We start from the raw sequence: 12445 nt of genomic DNA, 5'->3' as shown, positions 1-12445 counted from the left end.
ATACAATGGCTTATGGTTGGGGTACCTCGCATCCCGATCTCCGTGTTATGACTAGGCCCTAGGTTGGGTCATGATAGATATCTTACTTGTCCTCATGTGTTAAGGTTCATTTCTATGTGTAGAAACTTTTTCAAAATTGATTTACAGTCACTAAAGACCTCAAGTACTTAATCAAATTCAAAACCTTTCTACTAGTTATGTTTTTCACATTAGTTCATGCAAGGGACAATTTCAACCAATCATATCTCTCAACCTATAATGAATTAGGTGGCTTATGATCTATTAAATTAAAGGTCTATGAGATTTCTTTTTAATGACACCAAGTTCTCTTCATTTGGAGTTTGGAGTAAAAGGTTATGACCATTATACTAGAGACTACCAAACCAGAGGTTTTAGTATCAATTCCTATGGATATGAACTATGGGTCGTAGAAAGAGTTACGGTACATAGAGTTCACTCATGGAAAAAGTCCTGAAAGTCATTTTTAATAGTCCAATTCCTACGGACCCAACTACGGGTCATAGAAGCACCTCAAAACGTAGTTTGGGCCCATAGAATAAAGTCCAAATCCCCAAATTCTAGCCAATTTTCTACGGTTCACTTCTACGGGCCGTAGAAACTTCTACAGATTGTAGATGGCCTCCGTAGATGACTTGTCAGTATTAAGAGAAGTTATTTTAGTCTTTTCCCACCTTTGTAAGCCTAAACCTCGACGTTTTTATACCTAATTAAGGTCCTAAGCAATATTTGTGAACCTTATTACGCTAAAAACATTCCCCAAGTCTTAGAGAATGAAGGATTCAAAAGGAGAAAAGCTACAGTTTCGAGCGTTTTCTTCAAGCTTCTTCGATAACTTCGTTCTTGCAAGTATGTAAGGCTACTTACAGTGTTGGACTAAGTTATTTCTCACACCCTACATTTAATTCAGTTAGTAAGAGCTAAACAGAGGGTTTTTACCCCAAGTCCTCTTGAATTTGAATATGTCTTCATTTCCTTATCTTGAGTTTTGAGTATTATTGATGAGATTATGTTTCTTCATATATTATGTTTTTAAATGATTGTTCATTTTTATTGTTCACATAAACCCTATTCAATGAAGAAGTGCTAAAGCTTTTGCATAAATGATTTCATGCTTTGATTTTAAAAAAAGTAAATTTCAAATGTTTTAAGTCATCAGTTGAGGAAGATTTTGTTTAAAGGAACGTTAAGCATTCCAAGTGCATTATTTTATAGAAAAGATCATGGTTATTTCTAAATGAAAGCATAGCATATCAGTTTTGAAAGAGAAGTTTAGTTTATTAAAGTGATTTGCATTACTACCCATTATGCATGATTTTTGGAGTTTTAAGTAAGTTAAAGTATTTTGCATTATCATCAATAATGAGTTTTAACGTAACATAAATGGTTCAAAATACATTATTTTGCATTGAGAAATGATGTACTATTTTGAGAAGATAATTGATGGTTTTCAGAATATATTTCAGTAAAGTAAAGTAAAGTGATGTAAAGCAAAGTTCAATTCAATGAAAGTATTTTGAGCAAATGCTCTAAGTATCAGATTTTGAGGTTTTCCCTAAAGAGGGATTTGTGACTTGAGTATTGTCTCAACACAGATGTTATATCAGCTTTATTATTATTGCATTATTTTTGGGAGTAGTGTTTAACACTGATTTGGGTAATACTTCATATAACTCAAAGTCCTATTGTCATGACCCAACCCCGTAGGCCGCGACTAGGGTCCGACCTGGACCCCCCGTACATATGTCTGTTAGCTTTGGTCTGATTGAACTGTAAATAAAATAATATCATATAATAGAGACCAACTGGGCGATAACATTTTCATAACCCTGTAGACCTTTTTGTTTGTATCACAATATGATAGGGCACGCAAGCCGACAAATTTGCCATAACATAATCACATATATCATATATTAGGAAGACCCAAATGAATCAAACTAACATACACAACCCACTTATACATGTCTGCAGACCTCTAAAAATATTAATGACAACATATGGTGGGACAGGGCCCCTGCCGTACCCCTAAATAGACAAAACAATTTTATACATCAATGGTCCGTATCAATAATTAGGCTCTGATACAATGGAGTCTCTTCCAACTGAGCTGAATGGAATCCTAAGCTGACGGACTCCCAAAACTTATACCTGTACCTGCGGGCATGAAATGCACCCCACCGAAGAAAGGGGGGTCAGTACGACATATGTACTAAGTATGTAAAATATAACATAATACCACTGGAAGCATATTTGAGGTAGAGAAGCAGGGGCTAAAATATCAATATTAGAAACCTGTACCTGTACTCTATGAACCATGAAAGCATGCATTCTCAAATTATATAATATAGCCATCCCTTTCAGGGGTCCAGTGAATCATTTCTGTAGGATCATCATAGGTCCGGGGCCATCACCACCTTATTGCAACACATCATCATCATATATATATACATACGTACCTGACCCTCTAGTGAAGAGCTTGGTGGATAATATAGTGAGTTGTGCACGAACGGACCCAGCCCGGGACTCGGTGAAAGAAGTATTACAGTATACATGAGTAGAGTAGTGAGTAACTATATGAAATTTAAACCATATCGGAGACTCGACAAAATAAAAAGTTAAGATTTTGTCTGAGGACCCGAGCAACGGTGTATTCATCTTGAGTATTCTCTAAGTGCCATTATGGGCTGCCTCAAAAGTAATCTTGGGACCCTAGACATGTATGAACATAGGGCAAAATTGTTTACGGAATTAAAACACTTAGTATCGTATAGTCTTTAAGACTTGGAGCCTGTACATTTGGGTACTTCTTTAATATCTATAAGTTTCTAGGGAAATAGTTCTACTACTACCAGAGTTTGTTATTCAAAAGTAAATGCGAGATAACTAAGAATGGAGTTACCTCGGAGCTCATATCATATTCAACTTACGACTAAGATAAAGACATGCCCAAAAGAAGAAAGAGAATAAGCTCTATATAGTGTGTACTTTCCCTCAGGTGATCTGCATATACATATTTCGTACCCGACCCATCATGGGTTTGGTGAACCATTATGGCGGCATAATCTCATTTTCATACCAAATACATATCGAGGGAAATGAAAGATAGCTTTCCACACATTACTGTTTAACACGTAGAAGCCTTACTAGGCAATACTCAGTCCTTACAGAAGTTCCAATACTAAGCAGTGGATAGGGGTTATGAGGCGTACTTGGAATTCTGGGAATGGAATTATCCTCACACTTCACATATAATTCACTTAAGGCTAAACATTGCCAAAAGGAAAGGAAGATAGTTGTACGTACTTATACCAAAAACATGCCAAAAGAAAGTTCCACATACCTCTTGTGAGTTACTCTTTATCCCGTTCGTCTTATCGTCCTATGAACCTATTCAACATGAAAGTAATACGAATATCATCTACTCTTAGCTTTCCAGCATCTTAGGTTGCACCTTAGTATCCACGGAATCTATTTCCTTGTTCGTCTCTTCGACTAGTTCTTTAATTAGTTAAGGCGTTGACGAAAATTGGGCAGCACCTCCCCTATAATGTGCCCTATCCAAATTTCTAATTAGATCCCTAAACACTATAGCCAACTAAAAACAACAACCTGCAACATATGTTTACGCAATCACACCAACAATATAAAACATAAACTCCAACCGACTCGCTCAAAAATACGATATCAAAATAGGTTTCTAGTTTTCATTTTGCAAACCTTTGACCGTACGAAGAGGGGGGTCGTGTGGATGCAAACAGAAGCTCCCCCACCTCATTTATAACATATTTAGACCCTGCAACAAAAATCCACACCCCTGCAGCAGCACCTCACTAGAACAATACTTTATTTCGACGACAATTCAACTATAGCGACTCCAATTTAGATTATTTTGAACGTCGAATATTTCCACAAGTTTATTACACTTACACCATCCTACAAGGTGTATAATATATTCTATAACAACACCATAAAGTCCAAATTTAAAGGAGAAGCCTTACCTTACCCGAAATTGACCAAAACTAGCCAAAATTGTGCCTCAAAACTTTTCTAGCACGACTTGAACGCCGTGCCTGATTGCTGTCCGATTTTTTCTGCATCAAGCCATGATTTTATATAATAATACCTCCATATCATCGTGGTATATGTTGTATAATTAATTTATGGAGCAAAATCGGGACTTACCTATTTTTTTCCCTTGGCCTCCCTCTTTTTCTCTCTAGTTTAGGGTTTTTGGTTCCCTTGTTTGCTGCTGGAGTTTGTGAATACAAACTGAAAATATTTCATGATATACATGTATATTGGTGGTCCAAGGAGGAGACACATGTCATCCCCTAAGGGGGACACATGCCCAACCCCTATTGGGCCACCATATCTATGCAAGCAAGGACAGACTGCCACGTGGAAGTGGGGCCCACCTCCTCCAAGTAGGAAAGGTGGGTCACTTGCTTGCTTGAGGTGCTTCCATGTGTCACCCTCTTATTGGCTGCCCCGCGTTATTTTTTTTCTTTCTCGTGGGTTCGTAATCTTGTCTTGTTTTAAGAGCCTATGTCATCCATGCTATGCAAGCTTGGTACGTACTTCAATAGCTTAAGTATGTAAGACTTCCAATTTAGTAGCTTACGTAGGTAAATCGAGTCCTACGACTCATTACTTGGCCTCCAATTCCTTCCGGATTCTTATGACTCCATTTCCAACCTTCTCTACTATGGGGTATCACATTCCCCCTTCCTTAGAGTTATTTAATAGTGTCGTTGAATATCCGGATTGCAAGATAATGTCTAAGGAACTTATGAGACATTCCGAGTTTTAAAAGTGTGGGGTGTAACATCCATAAACTATGTAGCTAGTGTAGGATAGAATTATACCGTAATTTGAGTGACCTTACTTACTTCTGAGAAGGTATATTAGATGGATCCATAAGTTAAAGTTATTTTCATATACCCTGACAAGGTATAGGATGGATCTGGAAATATGGGTAGGACATTGTGTCATCGTTGGGCTCATCAGTAATGGTTGTTAGTTAGAAAAGATCTCTAATAAAGTAAATTATATTATTTTAATGTTTAGCTTCCATTGCAAATTTTATTGTCAAGCGTAAATGATTTTTACTTTATGTCTATGCCTTATTTCATTTGGGTTATGTTTAGTCTTTCAGTTAAGTTATTCGTTCTATTCAACTTTGGTACGTACCTTAAGCTTTATGTACTAACGTCATTTGGTGCTACATTATTTTATCATACAAATTTAGGTACTCACGATAGCAGATGTCTAGTGAGATATCTTTCCACACACAGTTAGTGAGACTCCCTCACTTTTGGACGACTCTAATGTCTCGCACGAATCTTCAGTTAGTAGAGGCTCCATAGATTGTCTGAGTTAGGGAGTCAGTCAGTCTTTTATATTCAAAAATTTTAAACATAATTATTTTCATCATCAATATTAATTATATTCAGATCTATTTCAGACTGTTGCAATAAATGTTTTAAATTATTTTAAAGGTTCTCAAATGAAAGCTTCCGCAAGTATGTTTGGTATTCAAGTTTATTAGTTAGCCAGGCCAAGGGTTTGCTTGAGATCAGCAATGGTTTTTGAGTTTTTCCCACGTCTAGGGTGTAGGCTCGGGGCATAATAAGTACAAAAATATCATGACAATATTGTAATGACCCTCAGGGTCATTTTTGAGTAAATGCATTCATTTTTCCATTTAGAGCGTTCAAATAGCAAGGTAAAAGTTGATCATTTTCTATACGTTTTAGGGTGAGTTTGGACGTGTTATGAGTATATAAATGTGAATTGGATGTATGAAATTATGTATGTTGATGTTGGGAAGTTGTTCAAACCGTAGAGGCTGCTATTATATTCTGTATTTTCATACGTTGAGTTTTCGCAAGAGAATCGATGCAAGTTAAAGACGGGTTCATTTTTGGACATGAGGTAGAAATCATTAATTCCCAATCCTAATTAGAATACATATTTTGGAGACTAGGAATTCATTTAATTGGGATTAGATGACTAAGTAAATTAGTGATTGATTAAATTAATTAGTCTAAGTACTTGTGTGGTCCCCTCCTAAACTAGTTAATTAATAAAAGTTGGATAGATTCTAGTTAACTAATAAAAATATGGTTAGATGACTTATAGAGGGGCACGTGGGAAGCTATAAGGCTGCATATAAATAAATATATTAATTCTTAATGCTGAAAACACATCTTCATTTCATTATTTGAACAAATTAATTTAGAGAGAGAAGTGAGAATGCTGAGAGGGAGACACTCGGCCAAGCTAGGCTTGAGGGAGAAAAATTAAGGGTTCGAGTATGGTTATTTTTTATGGTGATGGAAGCAAGGATGGAGTCTTTAGGATTGCAAAAACATTGATGAACCAATCCTTCAAGTTCAAGCAAATTGTGTTCTTATAGCTTAAGGTAAAATTTAATCTTTCTTGTACACATTTTGGAGGTAATTTGAACTTGTATAAGTTGGTAAATGTGTGATGAATGTATAAAATTATGGGTGTTGATTATTGAAGCTGATGGGAGACGTTGGGGGTTGTTTTGTGTAGAAAATGGTGAATTAATTTTTCTTAGTATTTTGATCGTAAATGTTATCGATTTTATGATGAGAATGAAGGTAGTTAATGGTTAAAGTTGAAGTTAAATTGGTTTTGGGCTGTTCTATGGATTTTAATGATAATAATATAGTTTACATGGATATAAAAAGGGTGATATAAATTTTTTGTGGTTGCTTCTATGTCTCACGAAAATTTGATAAAAAGATAGTATGAAATAAGGTGTAAAAATCGTATGTGGGTTCCTTGGTGTGTCCACAAGTATTCACAAGGTTTCGTGCATCCTTATGTTGTTAATTAGGGGTTGTTTTGATATGTTGTTGTTCTTGTTGATCTTGGAAGATTAAGAATAATTAAGATTATACATTATGTTGTATGTTGGTTGGGTTGTTGTAGGAATGTTTCGATGAAAACATTAAGACTATGGATCATTAAAGATAACTTGAAGATGTAGTAATGTATGTGGATTTGGATTGTTGTCAAATGTTATGAATGTGGGCTGCCTTAATCTAAAAATAATGTTATAATGAACACATTAATTTGTACTATATGGAATTGGAGGTAAGAAAACTTTATAATTAGTGTTGGTGTTGAAATGGACAAAATTGGAGTTGCTTGTATTAGATTGAGTTGATTGTTGTTGTTGGTATTATTGTTATAGATTATGTGTTAAAATTAAAAGAATTGTATATGTTAATATTAAATCTCTGTTTGGGTCATATTGGGGTTGTTCTAATCTAAAAATGGTGGATTAATATCGATTAATGTTGTGGTTTTTATTGTGGCTGATTACATAATGAAAATGAAAGCATTCAACATGTCAAGTTTGAGTTGTAATTGATTTAAGGGCTGCTTGTACTGTGTGTCTGCTTGTGTTGGATTGAAGGATTGAGTATAGTTCTAATTATGCATTGTATGGTTAATTATTGGGCTGTTATAAATCATTTTGATAAGGTGTAGTAGTTGCAACCTATTAGGAATAATTCGATAGCATCATAGTCATCTTGTTGATAATTAACGAAAGTGGAATGTTATGTGGACTATTCGGAGTATTTTTGAATCTCATTTTGGCTAGTATTAATATGGTATTTTAATGTGTGATTATTGATGTTTCTTGGTGGTTGTATGGATGATTTGGAGAGGAGGAGGTGAGCATTATAAGGGAGGTGTTGTTCAATTTTTTCTAGAAATAACCTACTAATGATGAAGTACATTTTATGCCTTTCCATAGCCTAACCATAGTGCTTAGCGTATTAATGTAGGTTGAGACCCTATGGGGTAGCATATACATGTTGTGTATGGATAAACACTAAAGGTATGTAAAGCCTATCCCTTATTTCTTTTGGACATGTCTTAGATATAAGGGATGAATGATATGTATATGAAATTTGGGATAATTCTATTCTTAAGCTTCGAGCGCGATTCATGATTCTTATTCACTTCTTGATGTTAGAACTCTTACAATAATTGAGCTATTGATTCTCAAGCCTTCTATATATTGGGAAGTAGTAAGTATGTCAAGATAAACTCTCTTTCGTTTATCATGATCCATATGAAACAAACGGACGATGAATGTATAAATTCCAAAAAAGCCCTTAGTCATAGATACACTAGGATGGATAATGTTCTTGATTTCCTAGAGCTTATATCATTATGTCTGGATACATGTTTATGATTCTAGCCATCCTAATTTGGTATAATTCATGATTCTTATTCTCTCCTTTATGTTGGAACTCTTGGAATAATTGAGCTACCATCCTCAAGTCTTTTCTATGATTGGATAGTGATTGATACAAAAAGTCTTCTATTTTTTTAAAAAAGCTGTATGATGACTAATATCCTTAATTATCATAAGTTGTCTTATATTAATTTGATATATGTCTATGATCCTTGAGACTTTACTTACATAGTTCATAAAGATAGTTAGAGAGAACTTAACATAACTATCATTTTGATATTCGAGTGTTAGCTTATGTTACTCATTCTAATTAGTCTCAGATGATAGTCACACATGGTTTCTAATGATACCTTATTCATGCATATTATTATTGTATTATACACTGAGTCCTATGATAGACCGGGTATGTTATCATTATGGTTCCACTATATTATTCACTGACTCCCTCGCGGGAGGGCCGAGTACGCACATTTTACTATATTTTCTACCGAGTCCCTCGCTAGGGTCGGGTACCCTATATGATAATGCAATGATATGATTATGACACCGAGTTCTATGAAGGGCCGGGTATAGTATATATATACATAACTTTATCGACCGATTTCCTTATAAGATGATCGGGTACGATATATAAATGTGATGATATGATGATATGACAATATGATGATATGACTTTATTCACCGAGTCTCATAATAGTTCAGGTATATCATATGACAATGATATATATGACTTTATTTATAAAATATACGCACATTGATTTGTCGATTATTATACTTGTGTCCTAAATCTCTACTTCAGATATGATCTACTTTATAGTATTTTATGCTTTATATACTCAGTACATATGTCGTACTTGCCCCATCTCTTCAGGGGGATGCATTTCATGACCGCAAGTACATATACTCATTTTGGGGATCCACCATCTTAGGATTTCCACTCGGCTATTTTGGAGTACTCCATTATTCCAGAGCCTAGAATTCTAGTATAGATTATTTTGATGTATATATTTGTTTATCCAGGGGTATGGCGGGACTCTGTCCCGTCATATATTAATGTCGATATTCTTAGAGGTCTATTGTCATATATGTGGGTTTTATATAGATATTGTCCACCTATGTTAACGACTTATGTGTCGGGGATATTTTCATTTATATTGGCAGCCATGTCGGCCTTCGTATGTATAGTTGGGACGTTCCTACAAGTTATAACAACCTTGTTGGCTTACATACTTTGTTATGTTTTGATATTGTAACTCCCTAGGAGACAGGTGAATTCGGTATAAATATATAAAAATATGGGACAATTTCGAGATGATATTCTATTTTCGTAATTCCCATATCATGTTTAGTTGCTGGTTGATAAGATAACAGGTGTGTATATGAGTGTCCAGTTCGATCACTAGTCACGGCTATGGGGTTGGGTCGTGTCAAAAGTGGTATACGAGCAGTTCATCTTCGGAGTATCTACATACCATTTCTAGAAAAGTCTTTTTATCAATGGTTTGTGCACCATATCTATAAATAGGATGCTACAGGATATTTAGGATGCTACCTTTCTTTCATATCTAAGATCGTGCGATAGAGGCAATTCATAGGAAATGAAATTCCTCATACTAACCTTGGATTTCAGCAAAAGGACGACATCGATAGATAGAAGGAAGTGTAACAGGTGCAGTTCTAGTTGGATATATATATATATATATATATATATATTGTCCCTGTGAGGCATTGTTAGTATTTTCTGTGTGTAGGTTTTGAGATAGTAAGAAATACAAAGGAAACTCAGCCCAAATTTTCCCCAGAAATAGAAAAAAAAGAGTGTGATATAAGTTCATAATATGTCTTGGAGGTTGATACCGATAGGGTAAATTTATTATGTTGTATTAAATCTTTAAGAGATACCCTCCATATCATCCGGAAGGGGCACCATTCTTACTTGAGAAATTTTATTTCGAAAAAGCCTATATGAGCAGCAAAGTTTAGAATTCATTTGAATGGACCAAGATACTTTCCAACCGCAATTTTGCCTTAAAAGAAACTTATGTTGAAGGGAAAAAATGCTTGGTAATTAAGTTTCACTTCTATTGAAAAGTACAAAGCCCTCAACAATTAGTTTGTGAACTAGATAATTTTTCACGACTCAAGAATAAACCTAGAGGTAAACCATGTGAATCAAGCAATAAGAAGTCCTGTGTGCTTATCATATTCTAGTTTCCTTCTAGTGGTGGTTGGAAATGCTTCATGATAACATTTCATTAGTTCTTAACCATCTAATTGGAGATGGAATTTCTAAAAGGAAAATTTAAACTTGTGGTCCATTTAGGATATGATGTGATTTGTGGGAAACGGAAAAGCAAATAGAGAACGAATAAGACAGACTTATAAAGTTCTATAGGGCAAGTTCAGATTAAGAAAACGTTAAGTGGTAACGAAAGTGAAGTTGAGCAACAAGACAGAATGAATGCCAGAAATGACTGGTATGATAAGAACAAATACAGATGAATAGAATATATTTTGAAAATGAGAAAGCGGTTATGTAAAAGTAGTATTTTCAGAAGGATATAGAGATAGCATAAAATTTCTTGTGTGCAAAATAAAGGATGGACATGGACTGGAAAAATGGAAGGAATACTAAAAAAAGCAGTTAAGATAGATGTAACTAATTAAGTATGAGTATATAACAAAAAAAGGAAAATAGATAGCTACAAACTGAAGGTGTAGTACAACAAAAAGGTGATAAGATAAGACCACTATTAAAACGAACATATAGAAACCAACATGACATTTGAGATAGAGTTGAAAATTATTGGTAGAGATATCAGATAGTATGACATCAAAAGATGGATGACTATAAAAAAGACGAATACGAAAAGAGAATAGTAATGAGTAACTTAAAGATATTAAAAAGTATAGCAAGGCTATACTGGATTAGATGTTAATATGTTGGCAACAGAGTTATTGGCTAATGATATTGTGGCATACAAGTACCAACAGAGAAAGGATAGGAAATCTCTCCTATGCTAGAATATAGAAAATTAAATGGTAAGTAAAGGAAGCAAAAAAAGTAAGACAAAATAGATAGCAAGTGGGTGGTAGTACAATAAGAATAGTTATGCAACCTGCAAATATTGGTATACTAAGGATTAGCAGGTAAATACTTGATAAAAAAATAAGAATTCAGTAACAACAATGTGATTGCAATATTTTGGATACATTAAAGAAAAGTATAAAATGGTTGAAGATAAAATTACAGAGATATAATTAATATTGAGGGAAAAAGTCATAGTTGAGCCCTGATATCAACTGAAAGAGGTAAGAGAAAATATAGGGTCTGCATAAAGACTAGCGTGGAGACGTTAAGGTATTTTTTGGGCTAATTTAAGCAGCTACACATTTTCGTGTAAAGATTGCAATAGGATGTGTGGTAGGAGAACTAAGAGCAAATTTGAGTAAAGGGGAAATATAAAAGTTTGAGTCAAAAATAGAGAAACGGCTCAAGGTAATATTCCTAAAGTAATGCCAGTTAAGGTAAAGAAAATTACGAAATAACTTAACTGAGACAATCAGAACAAATAGGTTATTGGATGACGGTAAGGTCATAATATGAGGGAACCCTAGCGCTAATTGACAGCCAATCCAAAAGATCAAGATCAAGAGGTAAGAGAAAATTATAGTTAAAGACCTTCAAGAGAAAGTCATAAAGTGACACATGATATCGAGGATTCCAGAATACAGACTGTCACAGCAGAGTAAAGAAAGAATATCGGAGTAAAAAAATATTACTCCCTGTGCAATTTTATTACTCGTAGAACCTGGAATGCCTTATAATGAACTAAAGTGAGTCGACAAACGGACGGGGTATGTGAAGGGCATAATTAACTAAAAGAACACTTGAGAAAATATTGGGAATTGAGAATCAATTCAACATTCGAGGACGAATGTTCTAAAGGGAGGGGAAGGATGTTACACCCCTCTGTTTACACATTAAATTATTCGCAAGTAAGTCGACTTAAATTAAAGGCGGTGTTATATTCTACATTTTTTTGCATTGGACTATTCGTGAGCTAATGGACATAAATTCAAGGACTTTTAATTTCAAATTTTAAATGGCTCAACTTATTTGTAATATTCAATCAGTGTAGAAATATTAGTTGAGATTAGAAATTAATTAACATGATTGAA

The sequence above is a fragment of the Solanum dulcamara genome, chromosome 12, assembly GCF_947179165.1.
Source record: "Solanum dulcamara chromosome 12, daSolDulc1.2, whole genome shotgun sequence".
NCBI lineage: Eukaryota > Viridiplantae > Streptophyta > Magnoliopsida > Solanales > Solanaceae > Solanum > Solanum dulcamara.
This window is presented reverse-complemented; position numbering follows the sequence as displayed.